Consider the following 8,529-nt stretch of genomic DNA (forward strand, 5'->3'; position numbering starts at 1 on the left):
ACGCGTCCTGACACCCGAGATGGGCATCAGTCGCGACTTGTTGTTGGTGAGAAACGGAGCTAAAGACCTCTACTCTCCTTTCGAAGTAAGTATTTTCTCCAAAGTTAGAAAATTAAGGCCAAATTTTAAGATTTAAACAGAGGTACTGAAAATGGCGCCCACGGCAGTGGAAATCTCCCACAAAACGCTTTAGAAATTTTTACTTACAACTAAAAATATTTCGAAGATTGACGCCATCTCGATGTTTACGGAGTCGCTTGTGTCAACAAACTTTCCATTTCCTGTGATAAATCCGCACACCACTTGTACCCACAGACGCTGGAGCACTTTTATCACAACAATCGAAACCACGATTTCTTTCTCACCAACAACAAGCCAGGAGTAAACAGCTGTTTTGGTAGAAGATGATAAGAAGCGTGCGTCTTAGCTAATTTTTAAATAAGTAGTAAAAACATCAATATTTTACAATATTTATGATGATTAATTTGAAAAAAAAAAAAATATTCGTTATTGAAAAAGTAACTCGACTCTGACTCAAATTTAAGTAATTATTTTTCTGAATTAGAACGTTCTTTCAAGTTCTGTATTATGACGTCACGACATCTTGACTTTCGTACCTATTGTAAATAATTGCTATACTCAACTGTCATTGCAGAACAGTTTTACCAGTTATTCATGCAGATTGTTATCAGCTATACAATGTAATTGTTATAATCGTAATGCGCATATATATCTTTATTATTTACTTTTTTGGATATATGAAGATGTTTTACTGCTGGATTATCGCCGTAGTGTGACGCAATCGTTTTCGGTCCATGGGGCCTCTGTCTGTTTTCGCACCTTAAGAAATTATGGGGCCGAATTTGCAATGACCAGAAAGTCGTTAAAAGAGGAAAGTTAGCATTGAGGGGCATATGTTTTGACTGAGAAAAATACAATTTGTTCATGAAACTTACCTGTCAGATATATATATAGCTGTATTTTTCCGAATCCGACAGAAATTTAAACACTTACGACACACGCAGTGGGAAGTCAGGTGGTTAGTACCCATTCCCGCCGCTGGGAGGCGGGTATCAGGAATCATTCCCATTTTCTATTCATAATTTTTCTGTCGCCGGTGCTGGAAACACCTGTTTTGCAGCACCTCCGTCCAGATTTTGGAAACTTACTAGCTACTTGAGTATCCCTTTTGGTTTTTCTTTGGTATCTGAATTGGATCGGTGGCTTGGCACACGTTGACTTTGGTTTGATTTGAATTTGGTATTGATTTTTCTTTGATCAAGATGTCAGGGTCTAGTTCTGCTAGCGCTAGATTTTGTCCATGTCTGAATGTAGAGGTAGGCTACTGAAAGCTTCAGTAGACCCACATTCTGTTTGTAAAGTTTGCAGGGGGAATGAATGTACGTTTGAAAAGTCGTTGTAAGGAGTGTGAAAGACTAACAGAGTCGGAATGGAAGGCGTATGAAACCTATCTTAAGAAACTTGAGCGAGATAGGTTAGGAGGTCTTCCTCCGGAGTGTTTCAGGTAGGCAAGATTTAAATTATTCTCCTGCTAACCCTCCTTCTAGATTATTGCTCCTACCCCTGTAGTGTTGCCTCCGGCCCCTGAGACAGTGTCGGTAGAAAGGTAATACATTATCGCTAATTCTTGAATCGATTCGTAACTTAGAATCAAAAGTGTTAGCTCTGGAGAGCAAAAGTGAAGAGAAGTGCAGTGAAAGTGCCCCTTGTGTAGTGGAGGGTGCGTCAGATCGCCTCATTCCGCCTCTAGACCTAGACCTCTGCTTGACTCCCAGATTACGGGGAGAGGAGCATGTCGAAAGTCGAAGGAGGGTTACGAGGAACCCCCACCGATCTGGCGTGCCCTTCGGCATTCTTCTGACGAACCTACCCAGACTGCAAGGAGCGTGCGCGTGCACGTCTTCTCAAGGATGCTTTTCTTCTTCTGAAGCTTCCTCCCCGCGCAAGGGGTGGAGCTCTCATACCGCATCACGTCCGCTGAAAAGGACGGCTCGCGTTCGGGACGCTTCACGTCCAAGTTGTTCTCCGGAACTTTGCTCGTCGCCTGATAGTGCGTTTGCTGCTTTTCCTCCGCAGAAGAAGCGTAAGGATTATTCGGAGGCGGAGTCTTCCCTAGATGTTTCTTTTCGAGCGCCGCAGTTGCTCTAAGGTGCGTGAAGTGGCGGTTCCTGGGAGTAGCAAGAAGGCTCCCCTCGCCACTCTCCTGCTCACAGGATCAGCCCCTCCCAGAAAAGGAGGCTTCACCTACAAGCAAGATTCGGTCCAGTCTCTTCAGCAGCAACTTCGAGATGTTTTTCCTTCGAGAGAGACTGTTCTACGTCGCCGTAAGAAGGATGACAATCTTCCTGTGAAGAGGTCGAGGCGTTCTCCCTTCTCCCTCTCCTCGCTCGTCTCTCTCGCCGTTTGAGTCTCCCTCTAGAGTTCGTTCTGCTCCCCAGCAACTTTCTAGAGGAGGCGAGAAATTCGTTTCCTCGCTATCGTGAAGCGGTTTGGTTTCCGCTGCTACGAAACTTGTGGATAAGAAGCGAGTTTCTTTAGATGCCGAGGCGCGCTTCTGTGAAAGTCAAACGCGCTTTAGTGGACGCCGAACGTGACTCGGTGCAAGTTTCGCGAGCGCCAGTGGACGGCTCAGCGAGTTTTTAGTGGAACGCTCGGCGCGCACCAGTGGACGCTCGGCGCGCACCAGTGGACGCTCAGCGCGCACAAGTGGACGCCAGGTGTACACCACTGCGGCTGTTGAGCGCGCTTCAGTCGGCGCCAGTAGATTGGCTTCGGACGCCAAGCGCGCGCCTACGGACGTCAGTTTTTCCACTTCCGCAAGCACAAGCGGAGGCGGGAACTCTTCCTGTCCGCCGTTCTTTCTCTTTTGAGAAAGCTCGCGGGACTCTTCTTTACTTCCTCCGACTTCTCCAGTGTCTGAAGAGGAAATTAGTGACGCTTTCGTCGAAGTGGACGAAGAACAGCAGTTGGCTCCAGTTTCGACGGACTACAAGGTTTTGACTCGTTTACTACAGTCAGTCTTTGCGGACACTTTCCAACCTGAAGCTCCACGCACTCCTCCCTCTCAGTTTTCGTCTTCCAAAGCTGCTAAGATCTCGGGCTTTGTGTGAGAATGAAGAAGTCGCTTTCGACGAAGCAAGCTTTTAGAAAGGTCCATGATTGGATGGAAAAGAGGAAAGCTTCAGGCAAGACTTCTTTCGCTTTACCACCTTCAAGACTCGGTGGCAAAGCTGGTATGTGGTATGAGACGGGAGGAAAACGTCGGAGTTAAGCTTCCAGCCTCAGCTCAAGGAGACTTTGGTAGCATTGTAGACGCCACCAGAAGATCTTTTTTGTCTTCCTCGAAGGTCTCGTGGACACATAGCGAGTTAGACTTTCACCTTAAAGGCCTCTTTCAGGACACTAGAGGTCTTTAATTTTTTCTTGACTGGTGCCTGGGTAGTATTGGATGCCAGGTCCAGGAGTTTCTGATTCCATCAGTCTGGGGGAGCTGTCCAGTGTATTGTCTTGCATGGGACAACGGCCGTCAGGGATGGTTCTGAGGAATTGGCTGCGCATTTCAGCACGGGACTGCTTAAGAAAAGAGCACTTTTATTGTAGTGTCTTACCGAACAATTATAGAGCCGTGATTTCCACGAGCGGCAGGATACTAAATTCAAATTTAGCGCGTCGGCGTCGCCAACACTGGTGGTGATGACGTCATCTCCCTCCACTCGCGGGGGAGAACCAGGTACAACTGCCCAGGTGAATCCAATTCTTTTCCTGCCGCGTCCGGTGAACATCGGTGGTCGGTGCGGTTGGATGACTTTGCTTCGCTTGTTTTTTTCTTGTGGAATTGATCTTCGAATTGGTGAAGTACTCTTTTTTGGCGTTGTTGTTATGTTGCTTTTTATTTAGGCGTTGCCATGTCGGATTCTAGTCCGTCGGGAGTTAGGTTTTGCATCTCAGGATGTAAAACTAGATTATCCAAGCTAGAGTATGATTCTCACACTAAATGTGTTAAGTGTAGGGGACAGGTTTGTTCAGCAGATCGAACATGTAACGAGTGTAGTGATTGGACTGATTCTCAATGGAAGTTTTTTAGTTCATACTCGGAGAAAATTAGCTAAAGACAGAATTAGAAAAGCAGCGCTTAGGGAAAGTAGACTTAGCTCTGCTTCGTCTTGCGATGCTTCTGTTCCTTCTCTCCTCAAATTGTTATGTCTCCTTTAACTACACCTCCTATTCCTCCTACTAATCCACTTCTCCGGCTTCCCGTGTAGTTTCTTCCGACACCCATTGCCAGTCTGGAATCGAGGGTTAGATCAGAAATTTTCGGGTACTAGCGAATACGGTTTTGCAACTTGGTAATTCAGTTGAGACGTTTTTTGGAGAAAAAGCGGTTCAGGTAAGAGTGTAGTTGAGGGTGCGTCTGTCTGTCCTGACACGTCTCCTAGACAAAGGTCACTGTCCAGCTCCCCCGCACCGGGGAGAAGACATACCGGAAGTCCAAGGGAGTCGATCGGGATTTGCCCACAGACAGGCGCCTCTCTTGTTGAGCCTGTTGCGCTTCAACAGGCTCGGTTAAGCGTTGGAAAGGTGTTGCGGTCAGACGCCTTTCGAATGATTCAAGCGATTCGTCTCCGGTCGCGCGGCGCTCTTGGCGAGTTCGCCCGTTTCGCGTCCCCTTAAAGAGGCGTTCAGGCGCCGATTCTTCGCCTCCTCCAGTCAAGCGGTATAAGGAGCCTGAGAGTAGGGTTGCGCCGCGGCCGTTAGCGGCTCGTTCGTCGCCCTCAATCTGTGCCTTTTTCGGCTCCATCTACTAGTAGAGAGTTGTGGTTTTAGCGCTGTAGCTAGCAGCTAAGGGTGTTTCTTTAGGCGCTTTTTTCGTCTGTTACGCTGATGCGCCTGTTTCGCCTCGAATTTCGGCGGCTCAGAGCGAGGCGCAAGTAGTTTTCCGCCTCCTGCTGAACATTTAGGCTCTTCCAAGCCTACGTTAACTGTTTTTGATTCGTCTCTGGCGCCTTTGCGCAAGCAGTTAGAGATGTTAACCAACGGGATGAATGTTGGTCCAAGGGTGGTTCGAAACCTTCAGATCCGGTTGTAGTTCCGTCTACTTCTTCGGCGGTATCGGAGAATGAAGAAGAAGTAGAGGAGGAGGATTCTCATCACCTCTCGTGTTATTCACGTCTCCTTAGATTTCTTTCTGGATCTTATCCAGATTATTTTTGAGAAAGCGGCTCCTCGCTCCCAACTTCGACTTTTTTGATGAGGAGGAAAACTTCAGACCCTCTCCTCCCAAAAACTTGTTCTATCTAAAGCGGTTAGACATTCGTTGAAAGAGACTGAAAAATGGATGTCTATGAAAAGAGACTTAGGGAAGGCTCTTTTGCTTACCCTCCCTCTAAGTTGCTTCGTAAGAGGTATAGGTTTTATGTAACTGGGGAAGCTCCTTCTCTGGGAGTTTCTGCCTCCTCCCAGGGAGACTTCTCCAGTTTAATCGACTCCTCTAGAAGATCTGCTTTCGCCGCAGCGAAAGTTTTCTTTACAGCGCCTGAGTTGGACCACGTTGTAAAGAATCAATTTAAACTTTTGGAAGTCTTTAGCTTCCTTGATTGGACTATTGGCGCTTTAGCGGCCAGATCGAAGATTGTCCTTCTCTTTCTCAGGAGTTAGCGGAGGATTGGATTGGTGTTCTGTCCTGTGCGACAAATCCATTAGGATGGATGTGATGAGTTAGCTTCGCTCATCGCCTTTGGTACCCTTAAGAATAGGCAACTTTGGTGCTCCTTTGCTTCTAAAAGGGTTACTTCCCAACAGAAGTCTGCTCTATTGTTTGCTCCGTTTGTGAAAGATAACCTCTTTCCAGACGATGTAGTGTTGTCAATTTCGTCTGCGCTAGATAAGAAATCTACTTCGGATTTACTGGCACAGTATACTAAGAGACCTAAAGCTCCTGTGGAGACTGTTCCTTATTCGGTTTCTCCTCTGGCCCAAGTGCCTTTTCGAGGGAGAAAACCCAAGCGCTTCTTTCGGCCAAAGTCGAATTGGCGACCTCAGTCTAAGGCCTCGGCCAAGGTTAACAAACCTTCCAAATGAAGCTCGGTTCTTCATGCACCAGTGGAGCCAAGCTGGCTTATGTTTTGTGAGGAATGGGAAAACAGAGGAGCAGAAGCCTGGGTAGTGCAAGTACTCAAGTTCGGCTATCGTATTCCTCTCGTTTCACCTCCCTCGCTCTCACCTGTGCCAATTCCATTCCAGGCATACTCTCCGGGCTCAGACAAATTTCTGGCGCTAGCCGCAGAAGTGGAAGCGCTTGTTCTCAAAGAAGCGATAGAACAGATAGAAGGGGATTTCCTCCAGGCTTTTACAATCGCCTTTTCGTAGTTCCCAAGTCATCAGGGGGCTGGAGGCCGGTTTTGGATGTGAGCGCCCTGAACTTGCATGTCCAGAAAACAAAATTTCATATGGAGACCACTCGGTCGGTTCTGGAGTCCATCAGACAGGGGGATTGGATGGTCTCTCTGGACATGCAAGACGCTTATTTTTCACATTCCGATACATCGCGAATCTCGGAAGTACCTGAGGTTCATGTTCGAAGGCAAGGTGTTTCAGTTTCGGGCGCTTTGCTTCGGACTAGCGACCGCTCCTCAAGTTTTTCACCAGGGTTCTATCCCCGATAGGAAGCTGGCTGCACATATTAGGAGTAAGAATCTCCCTCTATCTGGACGATTGGCTTCTCCGGTCGGAATCAGAGAGTCGGTGCATGAAGGACCTTGGAACAACTCTGGATCTTGCCAGAAAGTTAGGAATTCTGGTTAACAAAACAGAAGTCCCAGTTGGTTCCATCTCAGAGCATCCTTTTATTTGGGGATGATTCTGAATGCTCAAGTTTTTCGAGCTTTTCTGTCCCCGAAGAGGGTTCAAGGCTGTCTGGAGCAGTTCAGGAGTTCTTGGACAAAAAGGTAAGTTCTGCCAATCAGTGGATGAGGCTCCTGGGTCAAATTGACGTCAGTGGAGAAATTTGTGACGTTGGGAAGACTGCACATGAGACCTCTGCAGTTTTTCCTGAGAGCCTCTTGGTGCAGGAAGACACAACCAGACTCGATTACCTTTCCTGTCACAGATCAAATAAAAGAGGACCTAAGGTGGTGGCTCTCTCGAGCAAGGTTGGAAGAAGGGTTTAGATTTACGACCCATCCTCCCGAACCTACAGTTCTTTTCCAGACGCATCGGACACAGGTTGGGGAAGCCCTACTGGGAAATCAACGGACTTCAGGAGCTTGGTCGGAGAAGGAGAAGAAGTTCCACATAAATGTAAAGGAACTGTTAGCAATTTTCTTGGGGCTCAGACAGTTTCGGAGTTTAGTAGAAGGTCGAGTAGTGCAGTGCATTCCGACAACTCCACGGCTCTCTCGTACGTGCGGAAATAGGGGGGGACTCAGTCTTTCTCTCTGTACGAAAGTAGCCAAGGATCTCCTCCTGTGGTCAAACGAAGCGAAGGTTCAGCTAGTCCCGAGATTTGTTCCGGGAAAGATGAACGTTCTGGCGGACGAGTTAAGTCGTCAACAGCAAGTGTTACTCTGGAGTGGACTTTGGACAACAAGATTTGTCAGAAAACTTTGGCGCCTTTGGGGACGACCGTCAATAGACCTGTTCGCGACATCAAGGAACAAACCGTTCTTCCTCTCTTTTGTTCTCCAGTCCCAGATCCTCTAGCTTGGTCGGTGGACGCAATGCTGTTGGATTGGTCGGGTCTGGAAGCTAATGCATTCCCTCCGTTCGGTCTAATAAGAGAGGTGCTGAACAAGTTCATGTCGCACAGCAATGTAACACTAACGTTAATCGCTCCCTTTTGGTGGCCCAGGAAGAGAGTGGTTCCCGGACCTTCTCCAGTTGTTAGTAGACTTCCCCAGACTTCTTCCTCCAGAGAAGTGGCTTCTCAACAACCGCACTTCAAGAGGTTCCACCAAAACTTGTCCGCTCTAGCTCTGACAGGGTTCAGACTGTCCGGAATCTTGTCAGAGCGAAAGGATTTTCAAGAAGAGCTGCAGAAGCTATCGCTCGTGGTAGGAGAGAGTCTTCTAACAAACTCTATCAAGGGAAGTGGAGAATCTTCAGAGAGTGGTGTAGAAGTGCTAAAGTCTCTACTCTGCGACTCTTTAACAGAAATAGCAGATTTTCTTCTATTTCTTAGGAACTCTAAGAACTGGCTCCTTCGACGATCAGAGGATATAGAGCCATGCTCTCTTCGGTTTTTCGACATCGAGGTTTGGATATTTCCTCCCAATTCAGATCTGTCGGACCTCATTAGGTCTTTCGGAAACCACTAAGCTCCCGCAAGATACAGTGACTTGGAACTTAGATGTGGTGCTTAAGTTCCTCATGGGGCCACCGTTTGAGCCTTTGAAGTCGGCTTCACTCAGGAACTTGACTAAGAAGGCACTTTTTCTTATTGCACTAGCTTCTGCTAAGCGTGTCAGCGAATTGCACGCTATAGACAAAAGAGTCGGTTTCTCTCAAGGCAAT

The sequence above is a fragment of the Macrobrachium nipponense genome, chromosome 20 (genome assembly GCF_015104395.2).
Source record: "Macrobrachium nipponense isolate FS-2020 chromosome 20, ASM1510439v2, whole genome shotgun sequence".
NCBI classification, from domain to species: Eukaryota; Metazoa; Arthropoda; class Malacostraca; order Decapoda; family Palaemonidae; genus Macrobrachium; species Macrobrachium nipponense.